Genomic DNA, 26,557 nt, shown 5'->3' with positions numbered 1-26,557 from the left:
CGAAAGAGGATAACAGTGATAATTTCACGCTCCCCAGGGCATTGCGAAACCAGCGCAAAAGAAGAAAAAAAAGGGGGGGGGGCGGGGAGCGAGAATGAAACTACAAGCAGGGAACATACACAATGAGCAATCCCCGTGAAATTTTGCTCCGGTTTCATTATGATAAACAGCCAAGCACAACTTGCAACTTTACTCATTTCCTATGCACCTAAAAGGCATCGCAGGCGACGAGAAAGAAATGAACGTTGGCGACTTAATTGACTGCTTTACTACTTTTGTTTCTTTTTATTGCATCAAATAATCCGGCAACGGATTTTCCATTCAAAGCAAATGTTCGTTCAGTCTATGGTAGCAGTAACAAGGAAGTGAAGTTTCTCCCATTACGACAATACAGCACCGAAAGCTAAAACCTATATAACAGTCAAAGTAGTGCCCGTTTACGCAGTTTGCGTAATTGGACACGCTTTAGGTAAACAAGTACCGACTTTTGCTTCAGCACCTACAATGTTGCCTCAGCTCCCACCGCTCTTATGCGAAGAACTCTGTTGCAGGGAGCTGCCTTGGTCTAACTTGTTATTAATCAATTGGGACGGCTGAACAGAGCGCACTACACCAGTTGATAGACGAGCGAGGCTAAGCAAGCGACGCGGACTCGCTCACAAATAAGCACGCGTTGACACCAGCCCCCATGTCGCCCCTTGAATGCCTAATTAGGTTTCTTCCAGTTTATTTCGTTGCTCACTAGTACTTTCGCTTATTTCCTTGTTCCCTTACGCCTATGGCGCGCATTATCAATCATGCGTGGCTTCTACTGCACGAGGCAACAGCCGTTAAGGAATATATAGGAATTATTGTCTATATAATCACGCAGTGACCCAGGGTGCCTACAAAGAAAGGCAGAAAAGAGTTTCTTAAGAAGTTTGATATGAGATCTGTTCATTCATTACTCCTAATTAGATGTTTAATAACAATAAAACGCGTAGTTGTAGAAGGTGGCGCCTCGTCAGTGAGATGAGCGCTACGAGGAGTGGCATTTTAATCTTTTAATCTATCTATCTATCTATCTATCTATCTATCTATCTATCTATCTATCTATCTATCTATCTATCTATCTATCTATCTATCTATCTATCTATCTATCTATCTATCTATCTATCTACCTATCTACCTACCTACCTATCTATCTATCTATCTATCTATCTATCTATCTATCTATCTATCTATCTATCTATCTATCTATCTATCTATCTATCTATCTATTTATTTATTAACAATGCCTCAAATACCACTGCTGGAGGGGTTTTGCATGAGGACTGGGCGAGCATACAAATTAGCAGAAACACATTACCATTGCAGTAAGCACTGAAATGAGTAAGGAGTGAAACAGCAACGTAGAAGATCGTAAAGACTACAACAACTTGCGCATCCGCAGGTTAAGAAATAGTAATACGCGAGAAAAAACACGAAAACTTATCAAATATGACAATGGACAAGTGTTGAACGTAATGTGTACAAAAGGTGGCAGTAACATTTCTCTAGGCATGGAACACGGTAAGTAAAAGTAAAGACAGGCAGACATGTAGATTAACATATTAAGATGTCGACAGAAACACGCATAAAAGAACTATACAGATAATACGAGCCGATGACGCAATCAGGCAATAATTCAATGGCGGGCCTAAAATTCGCAGGATCATCATGAATAATGACGCTGACTGGAAGATTATTCCAATCGATGGCTATTTGAGAAAAGAAGGTAGGAAGATGAGCAGTTGTCCGAACATGTGGCAGGTGAACTGCTTTATCGTGGCTGATTCGGCTTGAAAGACGGTGTGCTGGTTTGATAACGGTGTTGTCAGGAGGGAGAGTATGGTAGAGTTTATGATAAAGGCAAAGCCAGAATGAGTTGCGGCGCCCATCTTGTTTGGGGAGATTAGCCTTTGATTTTAAATGAGTGACACTTGTATGATATGAGTAGTCAGAAAAGAGGAATCTGGCTGCATGATTATGTACCGATTCGAGTGTCTTGCTAAGGTTGTGTTTATGAGGGCCCCAGATCGCGCATGCATATTCCAACTTAGGCCTTAAAAGAGATTGATAGGCTAATAAGGAGGGTGCAGAAAGTGCGGTATTACGTCGTAGATAGCCAAAGGTGCGGTTAGCTTTGTGATGTGTGTCACGTGTTATGACCACATGAGGTCACGGGCGATGTCAATTACTAAATATTTGATGGAACCTACTGAAGAAATGACCTCACCTTTAAGCATGGACGTATTATATTGATAATCTTGTCGCCTATGAAAAGAATTACGACAGTTCTCTGAGAACTAAGGACCATGAGCCATGTATGGCACCACATTTCGACGCTTATTAGGTCGCGCTGAAGCATTAGTTTATCGGTGGGATCAGTGATGGAACGGTAAATGACACAGTCATCCGGGAATAGACGAATGTTTGAAGAGATGCATGCGGGGAGATCATTGATGTAAATTAAAAAATGTAGAGGGCCGAGCACTGTTCCCTGCGAGACACCGGAGGCAAATAGTACACAAGGTGGAGTTGATTTCATTGGCGGAAACGAACGGTTGGCGATCGGTGAGGAACTCTCTTATCCATTCAAGCACCAAGGGGTGTAAATTTAGATGCGATAATTTGAGCAGAAGTCGACGATGAGCTACTTTATCGAAGGCTTTTTCATAATCGAGAAAAATGGCATCTACTGTAATGTTATTGTCTAGACTAGAACTGATGTCGTTAATAAAAAAAGCTAATTGAGTTTCGCAAAAAAGGCCTTGCCGGAATCCGTGTTGTTCAGGAGTAAAAAAAACCGACAGAGGTTAAAAATTTGACAACGTGTGAGTGACAACGTGTGAGTGCCCACTGTACTAGAACTAGTACACTTGGTTTCGCATCCCTACCTTTTAAACAGCTGATTATTTCCTTTTGGCTATTTCCATTTCTTGTAACCAGAGGGCGCGCACACACGCCCTAACACAGGGCAGAATTTAATCTTTCATCCATATCTAAAAATTTCGTGCCAAATCCAGCAAAACTGCGCACTCGCGACGAATTCGGATCTGTACTCACTTTTCGTTTATTTCGGCTCGCCTGCTTTATATATTTGCATTGCGCTTTTTACGTTGTTTAGTACATATACTGAGCGTGCTAGATACAAATTGTCGAATCTGCGGTTTCATTTCAAAGAACGAAACAAGCATTGAATGCACTTGATATGCTACACTGGGCCTTAGCAGTTACGAATCGGCACTTAAGTTGTGTTCCATCATAGATGCTTTTTTTGCGATCACAATTATGGGGACAGTCCAGGCGCATTTCTTCCGCCATCATCGCCGCGATGTTTCGTATAAACTCCAAGGGAAATAACACCGTAGCCGCGCGCCGTATGCTCCATGTGCGAGTGAAAGCACGCGAGGGCAGCCGACGATCGCGGTTCAATCTGGCGCGCGCGAGGGACGACGGCGGAGAGCAAACGCGCCGTCTTCCGTCGCGCGAACGGCCTTTCGCGCGACGGAAGACGGCGCAAGGTTAGGCGCCGTCTTCCGCAAGATTAGGCGCAAGGGGAACTATCGAGGTTCAGTATCGCGCGCGAAACGGAGGAAAGTGGGAAGGCAGCGCGGGAGTGAGGGGAAGGGGGTTTCCTATCCGCCAGCACCCGCGTACTTTGAGCGGCGGCGCGCGGTCGCGCGCGCTGTAACTTGAAAGCGATCTGCAGGCGGCTCATACTAGAGTACACTCTAACTCATACCTTTGTGCTAGCTGTTTTCTCGCCGTTGCTTGCGTTGGTGCGATAGGCAGCACTAAAGTCACTTCGCTCGCTGCTGCTGCCGCGCGTGCTCACGCGACTGTTTTGACAGCAAGTGTCCGTAGTCATCGAGCGTGATGTGTTCATATTTGCCTGTGCGCGCTGACACCACGCTCATTAATTCAGTTAGTAAGCGAACGTTTCTAAGTTTACACGGCCGATAAAACTACTACCCTTACCTTGTATAACTGTCTACTAATTTGCTATTGGAATCGATGCTTCGCCTTTCGGGCGACACTGCCACTTCGTTTTCTCCGGAAGGCAGCCGATTTGTCGTTTGCACGATGCTCTCGATGCAGTTGAGAGCGCACAAAACATAGAAGAGGTCACTGATATCGTTATTATGCCGCCAGAACCAGTTACGGTTGAGGTGGAAGGCAACGACAACCCCGATGCTTTCGCCGTGAACGACGTCTCCTGCTAGTGCAGATTAGCAAAGCCTGTAACAACTTTCCACTAAAATGGTTTTATTGGAATATCATTATTCGCGACACCATAGCCGCACTTGCGATGTCGGCGTTGCCGTTGCCATGCTTGCTGGGTGTCAATATATACATTCTGTTTCAGCGCACACTTTCAAAATCGTTTAAGGGTTGCCTCTGGCAGATAGCTCAATTCTAGTTTATGAGCTGGTCTACTCGAAGCGACGGACACTACTTGAACGAAATAACTTAAGTGCAAAATCGTCTAATTAACAAGAATTCATTAACATTTTAGCTAATTATCTTACGACCCATATTGGAATTTATAAATTCAATCAGTGGACTTCGCGAGGCGGATCCACTCGGAACGAATTCTCAGGACGATACAAGTTTCGAGGTACAATTTCCCGAACTTTTGCGAAGAAATGCATTGGCGTTCCAGTTACTTGTGTGCTTCAGTGCATGAAATGACGTTTTGTTAACAAGTCAAGTGGAGCACCAATGCCTTTCTCCCTAACGTTCGGGAATTTATATCAACTGGTGTCATCATGAAAATTCGTTAAAAGTGGATCCGCCTTGCGAACTCCACGGCTAGAATTTGTAAATTGCAATATGGGCCATAATGTAATTAGCTAAAAATTTTAATTAATGACTTTTTAATTAGTCGATGTTGCATCTACATTTTTTTTTGTGCAAGTATTGTCCGCCGCTTCGAGGAGACCAGCTCATGAACTAAAATTGTGATATCTGCCACAAGCAACATTTAAATACTTTTGAAAGTGTTCGCTGAAACACCCCGCATGTTTCTGGAGGCTCATGGTCACTGTCACTATCCAGAATAAATCGGAAAGCAGCTGCGATGCCGATTTTCTCACACCCGAACATCAGGGAGATGTTATAGAGCACACGGCCATTTTGTGCTTCGTAAAAGGGTGCTTCGAAAAATTTCATACAAGGAGGTAGGAGCTTGATGGCAAGTGCCTTGGCCATTGAAACCCCATGTGCACAGTTTACTAGATGTAGTACAGCACTGTAACTTCAGAACTTATATTTCTTGATGATTATTTGAATATGAGATGTGTGTGTAATTCTTTCACTACTCAAAACTTTGGTGACAATCGCACTGGCACTTTATCATGGTTCATGATGGGTTATTTTCATGAGTTGGCGCAATGCGTATGCATCTCAGACATTATGCTAGGACCCCTTCCCATCACCTTGCGAGCCTCACTGCTGAAGGCCCTGCTCGACATTTAGCGGTATTGTCAGTGCCCATCGAGCGTCGTTTAATTCAGGGTACGCAACTGCCGCCAAGCCAGTGTTTCCTCCGTGGTGTTTGAGCCGTCCACAAGTAATATAATGATTCAAGGACTACAGAAGTCAGATCTACCGGCCCCTGCTCTAAATCAACTGAGCTTACTCCTCTTGCATGAAAAGTACAACGACCACGTGCGCATCTATATCGATGGATCGACTACGTCGTCTACAACCGCGTGCACATCTATGCCGATGGATCGACTACTTCGTCCAGTTCTGGTGGTGCGGTGGTTATACCAACGAGAGGAATAACACTGCGGTTCAAGAGATCGCATATCAAGACCTCAACGGCGGCAGAACTAATGGCTCTGCGTCGTGCACTGGAATTCATTGATTCTGAAAGACCTAGAAAATGGCCCGTATTCTCTGGCTCAAAACCGGCATTACAGTGCACGCAGTCAGTCCTCCGACCCGGATGTCATGAACAGCTGACACATGAAATCATGAAACTTCACCATCACGTCCAACAAAAAGGTCACGAGGTTGTCTTTCAATAGATACCTGGCCATTGTAGAATCAGTGGCAATGATTCCACCGATAACGCTGCTCGCGCATCACATCAAGAAGAGCACAACGTTCCAATTCCGCTTTCGAGGAGGGGACGCCGCAAGGCAGCTTCGACACCTGGCACGCAGTCTATCACTGACCGAGTGGTACTCCCCAAACTTAAGATTTACACGACTGCATCGATTAAACCCCTCACTGCAACTCCGACTTCCATTCGGAGTTCCTCGACGTGAAGCTACGCTTCTCTGTCGTCTTTGGTTAGAATTTTCCTTCACAAAGGCATACCCTACATTAATTGGAGTGACCAACAGTGCAGCATGCGAAGTCTGCGGCACCGAAGAAAATATCGACACCTGCTGTGCCACTGTCCACAATATGCCCCTGAAAGACAAGAGCTGGCTAACGCTCTCCAAAATCTGGACAATCGGCCAAACACCGCCGCCATCGCTCGTCGGCCCATAAATCGGTGAAGGCACTTTTGTGCTTCTCGACGACGACGGGCTTGTGTGAACGTCTGTGACTATTAGCGATATTACTATTAGACCACACACGTCAGCGAACTCACCGCTAATTTTCTTCTTTCCTTCCCTCCCCTCTCTCCCTGTCATCTTTGTTTTCCCCTTTCCCATTCCCCTGGTGTACGGTAGCCAACCAGACGTTATTATGGTTAACCTCCCTGCCTTCTGCTTTTCTCTTTCCTTCCTTCGTTCCTGGCACAACCCACTCCTGGGATTGAAACTTAGACAAGTTTCCACCTGAGCACATCGGCGCGTGACCCGGCATATGCTAATATAAGCTCAGTAAAAGAGTTGCTATTTTGCTTGCAGTTTAATTCCCTAAACATTGCTCTCTCAGCAATGTCATGGTTCAGCTTTTGCAAAGTAATTGTCTAGAGCTAACAGCACTATCTAGTGTACAGCTACGCAAACGTTGCTTTCAGGAGTCCATTACTGAAATGATGTTCTCACGCCTCGTATGCTGAGGGCAAAATGAGTAGATTAGACCATATTCTTCTCCAGGAACTGCGGGATGCCTAGACACCGGAGGCAAACTGCACCTGTATACTGCAAGCAACGAAGGTTCTTCTGGCGTATGCGAGATCTCAGTGAGATCTTGTGGGTAGCTTTCAGTATGTATGCGTCGTTTTGCAACTACACCAAACTTTTAGTCCAATTAGAGGTGGTGGAAAATACTCGTCCGCTCAGAACGTTCGCGCAAAAAGACCGCGCAAGATGTGGACACCATTCATTCCGAGAAAACCATTAGGAGCTTTGGGGGATGTAGCTTATGTTGAGCAGGTTAACGTGTCAGCAAAGTTAGAAAAGTGTGTGAGATGATTAGGTGATGTTAGAAAACGTTTTCAAAGTTCTCTTGAATGAGTTTTGCAGCTCTATGGAACTTTAAGAGTGTGTCGTTTCGGAAATGTCAGGTTATCAAGATGAAACGGTTGTTTGGAGAAAAATGCTGGAGAAATTTATCTTTCAGTTTCTTTTTTCTTCTCCCTTTTTTGAGTAGTTGGAGTTCTCGATGCTTCCTGGGGGAATAATAACATTGGTTTTCTGGATGTATACTGCTGCTCGCATAAGCACGAATCAAGTTAGTGTGGCTTACTAGGGGGACTAGGGTGCAGTAATATCAAAGGTGTATGTGCATTGAGGGCCCCATAGAAATATTATAAATGCACTCGTGTATATTATAACAGTCCCCCTTTAAGCGGCAGAGTAAATCTAAGAACTGCATCAGTAAGCAAAGGTTTAAACATCTATGACTGAGACATTGCATACGTATGCGGGAGACCATATACGCTTACAATCGACCATTGAAAGTACCTTTCTAGGTTTTGAATTAGTTATTTCTGAGCGTTAGCTGTGTAGTTGTAAAAAACCGAGCGTTTAAAGACATCTTGCACTGGCGCAAAATATGTCTCGATACGGCGCCCGGAGGCGGTGAATGCGACGCACAAGATATCTGAAAGATATGAAGTCTGAAAGATACAGAGTGCCTCATTTCAAGATGTCTCAAATATATCTTGCGCGCGAAGTATCACACCCATAGCGCGGTCTCCAAACGTTGCTCCAACATTACGAATTGCTTCTGTTTGAATATCACCAAGTTTCACAAAGAAGTTTATGCAGTTTTTCTTTCATTCGTTCAGTCTTTTTCAGCCACGTAAAAATCCCGCCGAAGCCAGACGTCGGTACTCAAGAAAATGTTTCTGCACAAATGAAAAACCCTGTAGCTTTTCCTAAAATATAAACGGTGGGATGCTTTTTAGACGTACTTGGTATTTTGTTCTGTGTATTCCGACATTTTAATGCCATCATTGTAAACCTTACAAGCAATGCAAATTAGAAACGAGTAATATATCCCCACAAATACGCCCATTCACTCACCTAGCAACCATGATCTTATAGATTCGCACACACGCGCTTCATTGGCCAAGGAAGCAAACCGTAATAATCATTTTCAGTGTCACGAGCACTAGCGCAATATGTGCGCTCCTAGCGCATCGCCAATGTCTGCAGCGGGGACGCGCCGACAAAACGTTAACGAGCGCTCGTCGCTCGCCACTCGACGCTGAGCAGAAGTTTTCCGCCCTCGTCCCGCGAAGCTGCCGAAGTTTTGAGCGGGAGTTGCTAAATACGCGCGCTAACGCACTCTGCTATTTGGGGAGATCCAAGGTTGGCCAGTTGCCGACTGGGCAAACAGTACTTGCGTTGCGTCGACGCGAGTCCATGGTCCAGACCGAACGCGCTCACACCCTCGCTGGGAACAATATCGGCTTTCGATGGAAATGCCGCGGGCGCCGCCGCATTCCGCCGCCTGAATAATGGGCCCCCACAGCGTGTAGTACACGCGGCCAGCTGACGTGGACGACGAGGCGCGTCATTTGCCGACCGGATAGGGTTTCGCGCTCGCCTTATTGCCCACCTGTCCGGGGCCTGACGGCCCCATAGAGCAGCCGCACGCGATGCGTTGTAGGACGCGGCCCGCCGTTGCGATGGTGCGCCCGCGTCGATAAAGGGGCGAGCCGGCGCCTAGCGTATGACCTGCCGCAACCGTCGTGCACGTAGAACGGTGGATCGTTTACCTGCCCTTCTCGCTTGATTCGAAGCGTGCGAGTGACACCCACTGCTGGGCATCGCATGCCCGCTCTCCAACTTCGGTGCACAGATCGAATGAGCCGTTGCAATACTCTTGCGTAACTTCCGAACGCCCCTTCCACGCACAGACGCCCACAGACGCGCGACAATGTGCCTTCACTTTGGCCGGCGATTTCTGTTCCTTCATTCCTGCTTAGCTGGCTCACGCCCGCTCTCTCTTCGTAGTTTAGTAACTTCATCTGAACTGTTCGCTGCATGCGCTACTGAAGCGCAATCGTGCGTCTGCTGGAAACAACCTTCTACCGCGCACTTCTTATGCATGGTCCGCGAAATATGCGTGTAAGGCCCGAGTTCATGCATGTACCTGCTGTGGGGTGATAAACACGCAAGTGCTTCATGCGCGCTGACGACATAATTAGAGCGTGTAGTTTGATATTGACTACTAAGTAGCCGCCATCCGCTTAACTTGGCTGTTTCGGGAAATAATGAGCATTAGCAATAATTTTTTGTTGTTCTCCCCGCTAGTTTTGCCGGAAGGCCACTTAGTGACTGTCGTTTGATCAATGAAGGTTGTACTTTTTCATTTGCTGTCCATCACCGATTTCCCTAATGGACCTTTATAGGCAGGTCCCAGGAACGAGGAAGTACTTTCGTGCACTAGCATGAAAGAATTCAGTGTCAGTGAACCGCTTTTATTCCGCCACTGTTGTCCCGTAGCTACAGCGTTGTGCGGCTGAGTTCAAAGTCCCGCGTTCAATATTGGCTGAGGCGGCCGCATTTCGATAGGGGCGAAATCCAAAAGCACTCATGTACTTTAATTAAGGTAGACATTAAAGAACCCTAGGTGGTCAAAATTCATACCGAGTCCCACACTACGGCGCGCCTACGGCGTTCCACATAATCATATCTCGCGAGTTTGGCATGCAATGCCCCCAGCATTTCATATGATTTCTAAACGCTTTTAAGAGGCACTTACGGAAATATTGAGCATGTTATACCCCCAGGATCATATCTATATAAGCCTACTCTCACAGAAAGTTCTGTACGCCACCACCATTCGCCTTAAATCACAAATCTATTACACCCACAGAAGGTGAGAGAGAAATGAGAACATGAACTTTATTCGAGAATAAACAAAGAAGTCGAGCAGAGACAGACTCGTCTAGCCTGGTACTGTGATCCGTTAGTAGGGGACAAAAAGAGGGAAGCGAGGGGTGACAATGTGCAGAGGAGCTAAGGCGTGAATGAATCAGAGCTGCGAGTTAAGATCCATGCTACTCAGGAATGCAGGTTTACAGGGTTTGGCAATTTGTCTGCGACTGAAGACGGCTAAATTGGACCTTCTCGAAACTGCAAATAGAGCAGAACAAGGAATATGAGTGCGGGCGTGAAAGAAGGTGCGGCGTCAAAAATATGCAGGCAAATGCCTCGATATAGTTTTTGCCCCGCAGTCAACGTGAACCGAATTAGGACTTCTCAGTATATTTTCTTGGTGGGTGAATTGGCGGAATACTAAGGAATACATATTAGTGCTACAAGAAAATAAAGTCCTAGCAAGGAGGGAGGAGAAAGAAACAGAGCGGGCGCTAAAAATGAACTTAAAATTTATTCTGAAAGAGGTGTCAAAAAGTTACAGATGCGCATGCGCGCAACGGTCAGGCAAGAATTTCACAGCAACGTGTCAAACAGATGCATCTGATTCCGAAAGAGATAAACAGAAGTATTACTAATGCAGTTCATGTCCTTTTGATTGTTTCGTGCATCGTTTCTTTCTTCTTCCTTCCTAAGTCTTTCTTTCTCTGCAGCGCTATGTATTCCTTATTAAGAACTTTTGTATTGTGTGGCCATGGTTCTGGTGCTGACGTCGTATGAAGGGTGCTTTACCATTTCTTTAATTCTAGTAGGGAGAAAGCGCCTTTTAAAGCGCAACCGAAAAAGTGTCGGAAGGGAACGTTTTGTATTGAGAGTGAGTTTGGAACTACAAAGCAATCGGAGCATTATTATTATTATTATTATTATTATTATTATTATTATTATTATTATTATTATTATTATTATTATTATTATTATTATTATTATTATTATTAAATGCTCCTAAACATGAGTACGCGAGTGTTTGTGCTATCAGCGCCAACTGGAATTCGGCCACGGCATTTAACGCATGATCTCGTGTCCCAGCAGCACAATAACGCAGCAAACGAGCTACCATGGCAGAAGCAAAGGAGTTCTTTCGAGTATGCAAATTCCGCAAATATATCCCCCCACGGAGGCAGTTCTAAGTTCTCCGGGCCGCCTAGAGGAAAATAAGTCAAACTAAACTTACAAAACCCACTTCCGAGATTGCAAATGTGGCAGTTTTACCCATGGCATAGGATCAGGATACGACCTAGAAGTGAAAGGGCGGTGGCCAGGCAACTTTCTAATTCCCGAACAAGCTCCCTCTGCCACTACTAAATGAAATGCATCTAATCGAAGCTCAGTATTCTTCAAACAGTTACTGAAAAATCTACACTGCATTTGAAAAATAAGGCCAGCCTAGCTGCCGGTACACTTCCCCAGCTAAGATAATGCCCTAAATCCTCAAAAAAAAGCTGCGAAATTTTTGACACCTTGCAGTCAGGTTATCGCCGGGGAAATTTCATCGGAGAGAAATTGAGAAGGTAAATTAGGGAGAGAGGGAGAGAGAAGGAAGAAAGGCAGGAAGGTTAATTAAACTTCGTCCGGCTTGCTACCCTACACGTGGGAAGAGGGATGGGGGAGTGAAAGAAAGAGAGAGAGAAGACAGGAGTCTTGATACTGAACTGAAACCCTAAATTAGTCTAGATTCGAATGAGTTTAGTTACTATTGCAAACATTTATTTGCCTCCATCATAAAGAATCCAAACTTCCTTGGATTCAGCGTTCAAGCCGTGTTTTCCTTGACGCCATAAGTGACGTCATATATATCGGGGTATTTTCGCCTGTTTCTGCCACTAATGTGCATGAAAGTGGCCAGTTTAACTTTATTTTCGAACTTTATGTGACTTTCAATTGGTAATAAACAGCCTGAGTCAGACGTTGCAAAAATTTGTGGTGTCACGGAGATACGGTGGGAAAATTTCAAGGTGACGTCACCGAATGTACTTTTTCGTTTTTGGATCATTTCTGGAATGCCAAGCTGCCGCTCCCGGTAGAAGCTTGCTTATTCGCAATTTCACAAATCTAACTTAATGTTCATCTTAAGTGTCTCGACTTGAAAACTCGAGCATTCTGCCGAGATTAAATGAAATGTGCCATAGGCACTGTCCGATCAGAGTAAGTAAACTTGCTTACCGAGAACTTACATGGGCCGAATAATGATAACGCCTGAGTTGAATACCACTCTATCTCCAACATAAAATATTAAAATACGCAGTTAATGCCAGGTTCCTTACGGGAAATTTAGAACGTAAGGTCGCCCTTTCTGTCCTCGGTCCAAGCGAATACATCGCTGTGATGGAACAGGTTGTTACAGATACGGCGCATGTCAGGAGTCACAATAAGCTGCTCAGCGATGAAAACAAGCCAACCTGACTCGAAGATTGCCGCACATAAGCATGCTGTGACTTGCCGAAGTGCTTCAAAATACATTTTAGCATAGAAACATTTTACTAAACGTTGCATCACTTTACTCTGGTGGGGCGTGTACAGACGCCAGGATTGCCAACAGCAACCTGCCTGTGCGCTGCTGCTGCTGCTTGGAGTTGGAATCATTGTACGCTCTTTCCTTGTGGCCAGTGCCAGCGCAACCTATGCCATTTTTACTGCAAGGGGGCCAAAAGTGCAAAAATAAGCGCATGGGTATCGCAAGTGCTGATACTAACGTATCAGCATGCTGCTGTTGAAAATTGACAAGTATCTGCCTTTGTCGTCCGTGCACACTGAGGCACTATTTCAGCATAATTGGAGTCTACTGGTTCTTCTCACATGTCACGTGCTGGTTCTGAATTGTACATTACACACACACACACACACGCATAACATATACGTATATTGCTTTGTTCTTTGCGCGTACTTAGGTTCGTACCAAAGCGTTTATTTTTTTTTCTTCCTTTCTTTCTTAGGACAGTTTTCTAGCCAGTGATTTCTTTCTTTATATTATACCCAATCTTCCTTAATAGCTTGTTTCAAGATTTTGAAGTTTTAGGCAACGGAGAATGCTTCCCGTTTCGTCGCAGTCAAGAAACGAATACACTACTGAGACACATGAGGCAAAGCCTCTAAGTTGGTGAAAGGCAAACTTAGTAGTCGGAAAATGTGTCAATAGTAAAAAGGAAGTCTTGAACAAAAATATTTGTGAGGTGAGAACCTTTATTACTGAGATATTTTGCAACTTTGCAAGACGGTGTCCTTTCAAATGTTCTTCCCCATTATTCACTTTCTATTTCGTCGCGCCCGCCAATATGCTCCTCCCGTATTCGGACAAATGCTTGGAGTGGTAACGCATATTTGATTTCGCTTTCGGGCTCGTGCGCTGCTGAGAATCTCCTTTCTCCGCACTGCCCTAGCATTAGGTCATGCCCTTGCATCGCCCTACTTTAATTATGCGTGAAACACACCATCGATGAGAAGTCCTGTGAATATTGTAGTGAAACTCTTACATGGGGGCGCGGAGCCTACACAGCTGCTGACTCCTGCGATAGCTTCTTTTTTTCTCCTCCTTCAGTCGATATTCAATGGGAGACGCATTCTTATGAGCCAGTATTCGGCTATATTATATGCACGTGATATGGGATCTACGATTCATGGTTTCGGAGGCTAGACGCAGAAGACACAGGCACAAAATGACCGACAAGGAAGGCACAAAAGGGACTTGCGCTGTCTTTTCGTCCGTCTTGTGTGCGTTTACTTCGAACCTTTCAAAAAATGAGTCCTGCCAACTCATTCGGGTTTCTTCGGGTTAAATGAAAACTGGTTAGGTGAAATCCTGCATGACTACATAACTAGAATTAAGCTAGAATTTTCGCTTAACAGCTACACCTAGTGGAACACACGCTGAACATAAACAAATGCGGAGCCAATTATCTTTTCCTTAGAAGTTTACATCCGTCTATGAAGATTCCGGTACGCATTCCATACTGTTTTGCGAAAGACGCGCCCACTTGCAGTATATAAGTAAACGTTCTAAAAAATATTTCACACTCCACGTGTTCTCTTCTTTATGCGGCGACATTTATCATGCTATCATTCAAGCTTGGTGGTGAAAACGCGAGCACAGACAGCGAAGCAAAGTTGTAGCGGCTTAAAGTTGATCAAACATGCATGTCCTCATTTCTCGGCCGTATAATTTGTGTTCTCGGCGAGCGTAGCGCTCGTGCGAGATTGGCCTGCACACAGTGGCCGCAGCGCTAGTCAATAAAGATGCCCTCGTTAAACTTCCCTTGCCAACATCCAATTAGCATATCCGTTATTCCTCGCGGCGAAAAAAAAAAAACTTTGTTCGCGAACCCCACACGCTTCGTAGGAGGGCATCGTCATGACAACATCTGTGCGGAATTTTAAACAGCAGTTCAGGCAAAAGAGAAACGCCTATGGCAAACATTTCCTGCGGTATATATGTTGTGCTGCATTAAGGTACAAACTCTCCAGCGGTGCGATTGAAAAGTAGAGTCGTGCAGGACAGGAAGGGTTTCCTTTTTGTTTTCGCTTGCTTTTCAGCTATTCGTCTTGCAATAAGGTATAACTGTGAAAGAATGTCAAATATTTCAAAGTGCAACAGGGCGCTAATCGAAAACAGAGGAGGGTTTGCTTATTAGCAGAATAATGACAGATGTGCAAAGAAACTTCGACGCTCGAGAATAGGAGAGTTCTTTTCCACACAACGTCATTTCTCTTCTAATTTATTCAGCAGCATTACCATTATTATGTCTCGCATCGTCCTCTTTACAGCTGTCATCATTGCTGATGGCAGAATATTTCTGCTATTATTGTAAGTTACTGCAATACGTATACAAGACTTGATAACAGAAATAACAGAAATCTGCTAATGTTGACAAGGCCAGACAGTGGGAAGACCGATTCAAATGGACTTCGCATCATTTGAATTAAGCGTTCTTGTTTTGACAAGCCACCACAACGCTACCGCTTCGTATAAGACGTGGCGCAATTTCTAAAAACGTAGATGGAAGTTGGGTGCCACTAGATAACCCTCTGATTAAAGTTGCCGACTCCCTGCTACGGCGCTTGAACGTCTTTCGGCGCTCCTTTGACAGGAGTGCTCAATTATCAGCTGAAAAATGAGCATGCCGCCGGCGTCGCCAGGCTCACGTGACATATGCGCCGTCACATGCTACAGCACCTGAGTAACGCTGCTACGCCGTCACAGTTCACGTTACATAATTTACAACAGACTGCCGACTCCTGAAGCGCTGGTTACGAGGAAAGTGAACTGCATGAAAAAAGGAAGAAGGCTCTGCGTTCGAAAGGTGCTTTGCTACGTCGGTGTCCACCTGAACAATTTAGGGACGCGAACAACTAGCTCCGGCTACTAGACGGCTAGGCCCACCAAAACACGCCATAATTGTTAATTCTACTTCACTTTCACATGCCATGATTACGGCTTATCATAACAAAAAATTGTCGCAAATGCAGCATACGCGACATAGCGAAGCACGATGACACCAAAGATTTTCCCAGCTTTTATGCGTGAGTCAAAGGCCCATTGCCTTGCATCATGCATTGCAGTTCCATTGAATAATTGTATACAAAGTTAGCAACTGCAGAAACAAGCAGATGCGTTGCTTCCTGTCCGTTTGTCGGCAACTGTGGAGTCACTGAAGTGACTCGTTACCGGCGGCAATGTTCACAACACGCGCCAGCGATGTCAGATATTCGAAGGTCCTTAAAAGCGAATACATTAACCCGGAACACCCGCTATAGCGTCCCTCAATCCCAAGGTGTGGCTGCGGTTCTTAAAACCCGATCATTCAATTCCTTCGAGAGGTGAGGCGTACGCTTTCGGGGCGCTATGATCTAGGTTTCCTTTTTCTAAGAAAACATGCGCTCGCTGAGGCATCCTCAAAAAATTTGCCCCAAAGATACCTTGATTATTGCTGGTAAAACGTACTGTTTCTTAGTGCTTGCATTTCATCCATCGGAACCTGGCGACAATTGCCAGCGTAATTATTTGACAAAATTTCGCTAATATTTGAATTTAATATGCTTAGGGGCATGTTGGAAATGCAGAATTGAAGTCTGCCCCTACCTAAAGCCTAATTTATTTTTATGCTTAGTCATTTTGCTGAAAAAGCATATTCATTTTGGCGTATTTTCTTTTTCTGTGCATTCCTTGTCTGTGCAAGCTCTCGCCTGCGTTTTAACTGCGCCTCGGTTGAGGCCAAATGAAAACGCGCCAAGCGTCTCAACGCGCTCGCTTGCGCTTGAGGAGTTTGTAATTCGAAGCACTGCTCAGCGGCGTTCAATTGGACTCTTATTTTATACACATTTTACACATTGGGCCGTCATTGTGCCGCCGCGTGCTCCATGACGCACGCACTAGGAGCACATTGAGTCAACGGGAACCGTGGAGCTGCCGTGTCGTCGGGGAAGCGGGCTCGCCTCGCACAGCCCTGGTTCGATTCCCATCCAAACCGAAACTTAGCTAATATTCTTTTCAAAAGCATTAGTTTAATTGTTTACAGGAAGCTCCCTGAGGAATTTGACGTCAATCGGAGCATTTCTTGACGTGTTTACGCTGTTTGCCGTGAGCCATTTTCGGTACCATCGTTCGGTCACGCCGCCAACTACAACGTCGCATTTTCGCGTAACGGGGCATATAATGTTTTCGCATTGAAATAAGTACTCAAGATATGCATCAAAAATTGCCATTACTTATTTCAGTTAATACGTTTCCGTTTTGTGGCAGAATGCAGTACGGTTAACTGGAATAGCCATACATTTTACGGCACATTGCGAGTCCCTGAAATGGTAAATTGTCATCAACTCGAGAGTAGAAGATTTTCTGGATTTCCTCCAGAACTAATTTGCCACACTTTTATTCAGTATTTGTCAGTACTGGTGCCATGGACAAAGATTGCAGCTGAAAGTTATGCTTTTAGTAATGGCCGATTTCAGTTCTGCAAATCGAACATGCACCCTTAAGTCATAAATTTAAATGTAAAGAAAAATTTTGTTAATAATCTAATTGGCGGTTATCACGCAAAATTTGATCTCTGCCAACACTATGAAACGAATAAAAATTAGTATTGTATCTCGAATCCTGTAATTTTATTCATTTAAGACAGTCTTGGCTGAAACAAAACTTGGCGCCTACAAGTTTAGTCAAGGCGCGAACAAAATGTCGACTATTTGGGTTAGTTGATCCTCGAGGTAATGGCCCCACACAGCCTCAGGGATCAGTCAAGAATCGTCTTAGTAGCAAGGGTGAATATTGAGAAATACAAGATAAAGAATAATTTATGAAACGAAATTTTGAAATTAAGACTTGCTCGATATGTCTATATATTTATAAATAAATAAATAAATAAATAAATAAAATTAATAATATGCGTAAATAAATACTACTCAAATAAAAGCACACAACAATCGGGAAAAGGAGAAATTGAGCATGGAAGTGATTTTGCCGCTCACAAGAAATCAAATGAAGCATCACAAACATCCCTTTTGCTGAAAATCAGGATAGAATTGGTAGCATAAAGCACGACCGGAAGGGTGAAGCTTAGGCCCAGTTTTTTTAACTGCGAGTTGACATGTCGAAATTAGATGCTCTAGTGATTCATTCAACAGTGGTAGACTACGCGGACGTCTCAGCCTGGAGCCACCGTCTGGACAAAAGGACTAGCCTTCATAAGAATGGAAGGACTCCCTTTACAGGAAGGACTCCCTTTGCATAAGAGAAAGAGGACGAAGTCAGGCCAGACGTTCATGAGCAAAAGTTTACTGGGGCGCCTCGGTAAAGCTGTCTCGTAAGAGGTGATTCAGACTCTCTAGTAGAACATTACCTACTGTACCAACCAAAATTGTGATCCGAAAACACGGAAGAGGACAATGGAGGTTTGAAAGAGTCAATCAGGGCGTCAAGTTTTCTCAACCGCTCTCCAGTGAAGTACGCCGGCGCCAGTAGAGATCTAGCACAGGGTCATCACGGGATCGTCGCCCCATGTGAATCACCAGATTCGTTTAAAGCTAAGCCTTTCTGAACTGGCAACCACACAAAATGAATGAGGTGTAAAGGTTTTGCAAGTAAAGAATGAAACCCTGCTTAACTTTTCAATAAATGTGGCGCGGTTAGCAATAGACACAAACCGGACGATTTTCCAGCCTGTCATGCGCGGTACACAGCACTCATCTCACCGCCGCAGCACACAGGTGCGCAGACACTAAACGGACACGCGATTGTCTCATCGAAGTCGGCAAGGCTTTCACAGGTAACACTGTCGGCAATACGAATAAAAAATAAACGAGACCTAATAAACATGACATGAAATCACAAAAACCACAAGATATCCAGGTGGTAAACATGTCTGATGTCTATTAAGAAAAACTGTACGGATCCAACGCACATTTTGGAATCTATGTGAAGCTAAGCTTTCGTGGTTAAGCGGTTAATTAAATGCTACAAATATGCCCGTTTCATTCATGCGTCTTTGGAGTAAAGGAAATTGGCGCACGCGTCGCAACTCTTATACTGCCTTGTATTGCCTTCATTTAATCATTTATTTATTTATTTTTATAAATGTACCACCCGTTTCTTGGCCAATCCCCCTTGTGGGTATGCGCTATAGTATGAAAATCACCATCACCATCGACATGCGACGATGATCTTTTTTTTTATTATTGAAATGAAAATAAAAGAAAAAGACGTGGTCACCTTATACTGGTGACGGCTACTCGTTTTCGCACAACGGAAGCAACAACATAAAGAATATATGTAGGAAAATCAAAACAAACCACGTCATATCAATATAAAAGGTAAATGCAAAGTCACAAACACCCACAAGCGGCCGTGATGTAGACTGCGATGAGCATATAAACAGATGAGGAATTGCACACAGTTAAAATAATGCACGCAAACTATACAAGAAAAAAGGTGTGACACGCAATACACAAGCGCTAATAATTACAAATAGAAGCAAGTTATAGCAACATCGTGTGACTATTCAGGGCGACAGCTAGTAATTAAGAATGCTGTCTCTTCGTAAAAATGTTCAAGTGCGTTCAATGCTTTTCGCTGTGCTATTTTCGATGGCCATGGGCCCAGCAATTTTGCGAGTGAGAAAGGTCGGTGAGGATCAATGGAGTGTACCTCTTGTTCTAGCTGCGGTCTTTGCGTCGCGTATAAGGGGCATTCGAGGAGTAGGTGGCGAACATACTCATCGTCGTGGTCACAGGAGCAAGCCGGGGAATAAGCCCGTTTTATGCGTTATAGGAAATGTTGGTATATGCTGCCCGAAGGCGCAGTCGATGAATTAGTGTAGCGGTACTTTTCCAAATTTCTACGTCCAGCTGATATTTGAATTGAGGGTCCACTTTGTAAAAAATTGATTCCTTAGTATTTTCATTAAACCAGGTTGAAATACACAAGTCCTTCTTTAGCACTCTCAATATGCGTTTCGTGTCCATTGGTGATAGAGGGATGAGTAGAATTTCTGCATCTTTATGGGCCGATTTTGCCAATAGGTCCGCTAATTCATTCCCTGCTATACCAGCATGTCCTGGGACCCGCTGTAATATTACTTCATGTTTTCTTTCATTAGCCGTAGTTAAACTATTCGCTACTGCGTATCTTATTCGTGCGTGTGGTTGGCTGTCATTATTACATTCAAGACATGCTAAAGCCGATAAGGAGTCCGTGCAAATTAACTACTTTGTTAGTGTCGCATATGTCTTGATAAAATAAGTGGCTTGGAGAAGTGCCACTAATTCCGCTATTGTTGGCGACGACGTGCGTCCTAGTCGACAAGCGTACTCTACCTCCAAGGATGGTATAACATATTCTACAGTCGCACTTTATTTCATTACGGAACCGTCCGTGTCGATGTGAATAGATTGGTACTTGTCAAATAGCTGATGTAACGTTAATTGTTTCACTGCTAATGTGGAAACGTCGCTTTTAATTTTAAGTCCCTCAATCGACGTTTCTATTTTCGGCGCCTGCAGAAACCATGGTGGGTAGCAGAGGTTTGAGTGCCAAAAAACTGACCGTGGAAGTCACGATTTATCCTCTTGCAACATGACGTGTATCTGTGTACCTGGACGGTTCTCTATAAGAGAGAGAAGTGGGCGCGCAGAATTCTGGGGGGAAATCCTGAAGATATGTCGGCATGTTTCCAAGGTACGAATCATCGTGAAATGCGGCTCCCGCGCTTCTGCAATAGTGAGATGACTGGACGTAGCTTTCGGGACTCCTAGGCACACTCGTGAACTCCGAGCCTGCAACAGCTGTAGCCGGTGGAGGGAGATCGCAGATAATTTGTTCAATACAGGGGCGTAGTAAGCAATTCTCTGACGCACAAGTGTTGAGTGGACGTGAAGCATGGATGCAGTTGTTCCACCTCACTTCGTGCCTGCGATTCTGCGGAGAACATTTATCACACGACTAATTTGGCACTCCAGGGCGGTCAAATGATGAGTCCATCGAAGCTGGTGGTCTAAACTCACTCCGAGAAAACGATGTTTCCGAACCAGCTCGATCTCATGGCCGTCTGTTGAAAGATCAAAATTTCTCAAATTTTTGTGAAAAGCAAAACGGCTGATTTGGCGTAAGATATCTGCATGTCCCGTTCTCTTAAATAATGACCTATTGCATTCAAAGCTTCCTGCAGCCGATGCTTAACAACCTTTAGAGACTTGTTCAATGTCCATATGCAAATGTCACCAGCATACGTAGATATGGTTATGTATGGTGGAAGTATTGATGGTAAACCTGCTATTGCTGCATTGAAGAGGACTTAATACACTACCTTGCGGAACTCCTTTGTTTAAGGTGTATGTATCGCTATGTCCGTCATTTTGTATTCATATATATCTTTATGTCTTTCAAGAAATTACTGATCCATTTGAGAACCCGGCCATGCACTCCGAGTGTTGAGAGTCCAAGTAGAGCATGAAGGTGACTGACAGAGTCGAAGGCCTTCTTAACATCAATAAACACAGCAACGGCAATGTTCCCACAGCTAATCTCGTGGTCAACAAACGTTACCAAGTCAAATATGCAGTCTATTGTATATCGACGTTTTCTGAAACCACCCTTTTGACCTTGTAGACAACTGTTGCATTCTATCCACCACTGAAGTCAAGTATTGATCATTTTTTTCCATTACCTTTGAAACAGAGCTCGTTAGACTAACAGGACGGAAGGAGTCGAGAGACAGTGGCGTGTTGTCAGGTTTTAGCAATGGGACCACGTTAGCGATCCTCCAACACACAGGAACATGTGCTTCCTCCAAAATTTTGTTGAATACGTGTCGAAGAGTGGAGGTGCCTGTCAGCCCAAGGTTTTTCAAGGTGCAATACGATATGTTGTCAGGACCAGTCGCTGTTCCTTGGTGTGTGTTCGAAAGAGCATGCTGCAATTCTCGTAGAGAGAACAGAATATCCAACTGAGCACGAGGTAGGTTGCAAGCATCTTCAATCTGTTGCTGCCCCAAAAAGATATATTGATCTGGAACTGAGACAGGTTGTAAGAAATTTACTAGTGATGCGCAGAACGCGTTTGCAATTTCGCGTTCAGGTAAGCCAAGAGCTATAGCAAGGCTTTTGAAGGGGCTACATTGTGATACAGGACGACCAAGGGCGTTTATAAACCTCCAGAGTTTCGGTAAGGGAATGAAGGGGCTAAGTGACGTACAGAACTCATGTCACCATTGCTCTCCCAGTTTTTGCATGTGTCGGTTAGATTTTTGGTGTGCAGATTCACTTTCTTGATAATCTTCAAGCCGTCCGGATCGACGAAACCGACGCTCTGCTCTCCGCCTAACTGCTAGGAGTCGTTCATAGTCTGCGTCGACACTGTATTGTCCTTCCGGAACTGTTGTGTATCGCGTAGTTCTGGAGTAATTACTAAGTGCCGATGACATGAACGTGTCCAGGTAATCTACTTGGTTCAGTACCACAGGACTATATTCTCGAAATAGTTGCCAATTGGTAAGTTTAGTGGCTCGAGGAGATCTTACCCGATGCCTAAGGGGAAGGGCTATGCAAATTGGGTATAGGGGTCACTATCACGTGTCTCATAATCTGTGCACGATCTAATACCGCACTAAAGGAGGCTATAGTAAGATCAAGACAACTAGCGTAATTGTAGCCTCTCGAAAATGTAATCGATCCATCATTAAGCACAACAAGGCCGCATGCGTCTATAACCTTTTTTTTTTAAAGAGCTGCCTCTAGAATCCGTGTGGCTACTTCCCCAGGTAACGTTGAGCATTGAAGTCACCGCAGAATAGGACTGGTCCTTGAATCCTTGAAAGAAATGCATGAAAGTTGACTTAATAATTCGCGATGCTGGCTGCATATAAACGTAAATAATGGTCACTAGCAGCATTTTTAATTGAACTTTACAGGCTACGAACTAAGGCACATCAGAGACCGAGGAAAAGAGAAGACAGGAAGGCAGATCGCGTCTGGCGCATAATATAGCTCGGCTAGGGTTCGGAGTTCGTGAAGAGGAATATATCACATAGTTCGAAAGACGGAAATCACGGTATACGCCGGCTTCGTTAAGACACAACGGTGAACCTGTATTGCAAAAGTCCTGAAGTCAGCACTCTTAGATCGAATGCCATTTGCATTCCATTGAAACACCGTTGTGTTTCGAAAACAGTTATCCATCGGGCGAGCCATTACGCTATGTTGGAAGCTACTTTTGTAGTACCAGCGGTTCTAACGAAAGAACAGCGCTCACCTCTGGACGGTTGTTCGCCATAGGAAACGCCCGGAGAATTGCTTTCAACGCAACAAAGAGCATAGACATCACCATATGCTGTTGGGATGATTCCGCTTCACGTGAGACATGAGCAGGTGCTTGTGTTCTCAAACGCATGAATGCCTGCTGAAACTCACGTTGGCGGTCAACAACACGTGGCGACGTCTTTCCTTCACTGTCTTTCCTGCTTGGTCTGCCTTTCACCTCCTGTAAAGCATTATTAGCCATCATCACATACGTTTTCTTGCGCTCTGCTGATTGGAACGGAGCTGCTTTTACTGGGTTGACAACACCTAAGTTCGGAGGAGGCGAACCTTGCTTCGGGGTCCGACCATCTAATATTTCTTGTCACCTGAGTAGTGAAGCCGCGAGATGCTTGGGACATCCAGCGTGTGAAGCTGTGTGGTTTCCGTTGCAGTTCGCGCACTTGGGCTGGTTTCAAGAGGTGTACGGATTTATAATCATGCGCTCAAGCGCAGATCTCGCACCGCTATTCGCCATGGCAGGACTTGGCAACGTGGCTGAATCGCTGGCAATTGTAGCACCGACTTGCAGGTTCTAAATATTCTTGTACTGGATGACTCGTGAATCCAAGTAGGACGCGTGTTTGCCATGGTTTGTCAGGCAAGAATTGTAGGACGACGCAGCCAAGGGCATGTGGTTCCACTGCTCCATTTTCTCGCCGGAGTCATCTGGTCTGCTTCTTCACGGAAATGAAAATTCAGCGTAATGAACTGGAACATGTCTTATTTTTCCTAGATTTTTCGTGTACGATGGTGGTACGTATGGTTCCACTGCAAGGCCTGCAACATGAGTCAAGTAGTCTCGTAGAGGCAGCGAGAGATGACACATTCACGGAAAAGTTACCTTCCCTCGTTAGATGAAATGATTGTAGCTTCTTTCTTGCCAAGGTAATAATTTCGATGGCCAACTTGTTCGGATTCACTTTCCACAACAACGCCTCCGGGTCAACGAGCTTTAAAATAACTGATATTCCCGCATGGCGTGATTTCTTGTACGTCACCGTGGTGAACGATTTGTCTTCCGCTTCCATGTCGGTGGTTTCAACTATTGTGGCATCACTGTACGGCTCGTGATGGTCACTACGTGCCCTCTTGGGAGAGTTCGTCTCGAGGCCAGCATCCGTTGTCGCACTTGGGTTTAAGTGGTCACTGCCAGCCGGCTGCACAGGAGGCGCTTGTTCTGCAGTAGTATTCATCTGTCTACTTACATCAGGCAAGCGCTGGGAGGAACGGGGTCCTTTGGTTGCCGTGGGAGCCGCTGGTACGGTTTGGAGGCCAAAAAACACTCCCGCCTGGTGAGGTGGGAAGAGTCGACCGAATCTTGGCAACTGAGTGCCGAGGTCAAGGGAAGAAATTCACAAATTAAGACGAAAAAGCGTGTCCCTGAGGAGCTCACGTCCGTTAGCACAATATAATTCTACATGCAGCTGTCGCCTATTGTAGTTATGAAATTAGGCATAGAAAGATCAGAAAAGTTGGCTTTGTTATAGGAATTGTGCTCTTGATGATGTACATTTGTTACGATGAGAATATTTAGGTATCATTTGTTTTATCACTGAGTAATTCCGGAAAAAATCAGACCACTGGTCTGGACACCTATGAGGATAATAAATATGGTAGCGCTGTCTTGCGTGCGAGCTAATTCGCAAGGCAACAAACATAGCTTTAACAAAAAACTACGGAGTGTGTTCAACGCAGGCAGTTCTTACGCTGACTACTAACCATAATCGTGTTTTTCTGTTGCAAACATGTCGCTGTTCCTACCACAGTAAAGACTCTCAATAACTTAGAAAGACACATCGAAGAAAATTTAAGCAAATATTGTTGGTATTCAGAGATAATATTGGCACCTAAAATATTCGCATCACGATGTTCATTTTATTCGTAACATACAGCAATATAGAAACTGCACTGTCCAACTTGCATATTTCAGAAAAGAATATTGTGCGCAAGCATTTTATGTCCAGAAGAGTAGAAAAATTATGTAAAACATGAATAATGACAAGTCCGACGAAAGAAATAATTTAAAATTTTAATTTATTTTAAATTTTAATTTAAAATTTTTAGGGCAGGGCTTACATGCCATGAATGCCTCCCGACTAAATATATTTGCCTCACGTGCCATTCATGCATGAGGCACAGCCACTTCACTCAATTTCAAACGCACATGATACGTTTTCAGCTGCAGAGTGACTTGAAAAAAGACGCGCCCACATTTTTTCTACGGTAAGAGAGAAAACGACGCATTTGGACTCTTACTGAGACGACGGCTGCGGTACTTTGACTTCCCCGGTTTGGTGGAAAAGTGTGATTAAATACGCTCAGAAACCGTCATCGTCCCGGCAGCTATAGCAACGTGTTCTTGAGGAACGAAACAAAAAGCGAAGAAGCCAGCTGGTAAGCGTCGCTGAGCTCTGCGTTAAGGACGTTGCAGGTGAGCAAGACAGCAAAGCCCGAACTGCAACGTCGTCGCGTACCCGGGTTTATTTTTCTGCACGCCCAAGTCGAGAACACGGAAGCGGGATTTCGAGCGCAGTCGCATGCTTACGAGGACAGCGCACCGGAGGGGCGGCGGCGGCGCGCGACCGGGGGGCATTCGGCGCGGCCGCTTCTCTGTGCCTGCTTTATTGTGCGCAAATCCGCGCGGGCATTTGCGGGTGAGCAGTCAGCAGCTCGAGCAAAAGCTCCCAGCGCACATCATTTGCATTCTCAAAGCCGCCTGGCGGGGAGCGTGGCGACGCGCCCCCTTTCCGACCCTTTTCGACGCCGGCCCGCTAACCCGTGCCACGGGTAAACAACCGTCGCGTTCCCCGCCACTGGCGGCCCGACGGCAAAGTAATTGAAATGGCGACCATGGTGGATCCCGACGTGGATCGGCGCCGCGGGCTCGGTTCCCATCCCTTCAACATCACCGCTCTATATGTCCCCCTCTGTTGCTTTTATTAAAATGGCTGTGCACACGCGCGGGCAAGTGCAAACATCCGCGTCTCTGCGCGACTGCCTTTCCGCGCAGGCGAAAAACACACTGCGCGTCGCTTATTACGCCGCCAGCGCAGCCATGTTTTCTCTGTTGTTGCTGCTACTGCTTCGATTGCATGCACCGCCACCATGCCAACCGAACAGCTCGATCGCCAATCGTTTTAGGCTCTGAATGTTCACAAAAAGGCTCAACTCTTGCTGCTTACCGAGTCTGTCGGCGGCGACCCGAAACGAGACACAAACTGCGCGAAAGATGGACGAACAGGCCCCAAAACTGCTTACTTGTGCCAACCGTTACACGAACCCTTAAGGGCCGTTTATAGTCCGACGTAACGCGCGCGCGCGCGCGCGCTCGCGCACGCTACGTTACGTTGGCGAAAACAACTCCTTCTACAGTCTGACGCACTGCAGCGCCGACGTAACCGGCGGCTGGCAGCGCGCCCCGACGTGCCCGGCGCAGATTTGGCTCCTGCTCCATT

General features: G+C 45.2%; 1 protein-coding gene across 2 annotated transcripts in view; it reads right to left on the bottom strand.

Moving 5' to 3' along the window:
- LOC139052546 (cell adhesion molecule Dscam1-like) overlaps positions 1-26,311 on the bottom strand; it is a 1,125,159-nt gene extending 1,098,848 nt beyond the window's left edge. The window contains exon 1 of one of the 2 annotated variants that reach the window (XM_070529666.1): positions 26,285-26,311. The gene's annotated coding sequence lies outside the window, so the exon portion shown is untranslated. Of the gene's footprint in view, positions 1-8,781; positions 9,262-26,284 lie in introns of those variants that run through there. The other variant, XM_070529665.1, reaches the window with a different exon arrangement.
- Between the last annotated feature and the right edge of the window lie 246 nt (positions 26,312-26,557).

The sequence above is a fragment of the Dermacentor albipictus genome, chromosome 1 (genome assembly GCF_038994185.2).
Source record: "Dermacentor albipictus isolate Rhodes 1998 colony chromosome 1, USDA_Dalb.pri_finalv2, whole genome shotgun sequence".
In the NCBI taxonomy this organism is placed as follows: Eukaryota; Metazoa; Arthropoda; class Arachnida; order Ixodida; family Ixodidae; genus Dermacentor; species Dermacentor albipictus.
The sequence above is the reverse complement of the archived record's forward strand: the minus strand, read 5'-3'. Positions and strand labels throughout refer to the sequence as shown.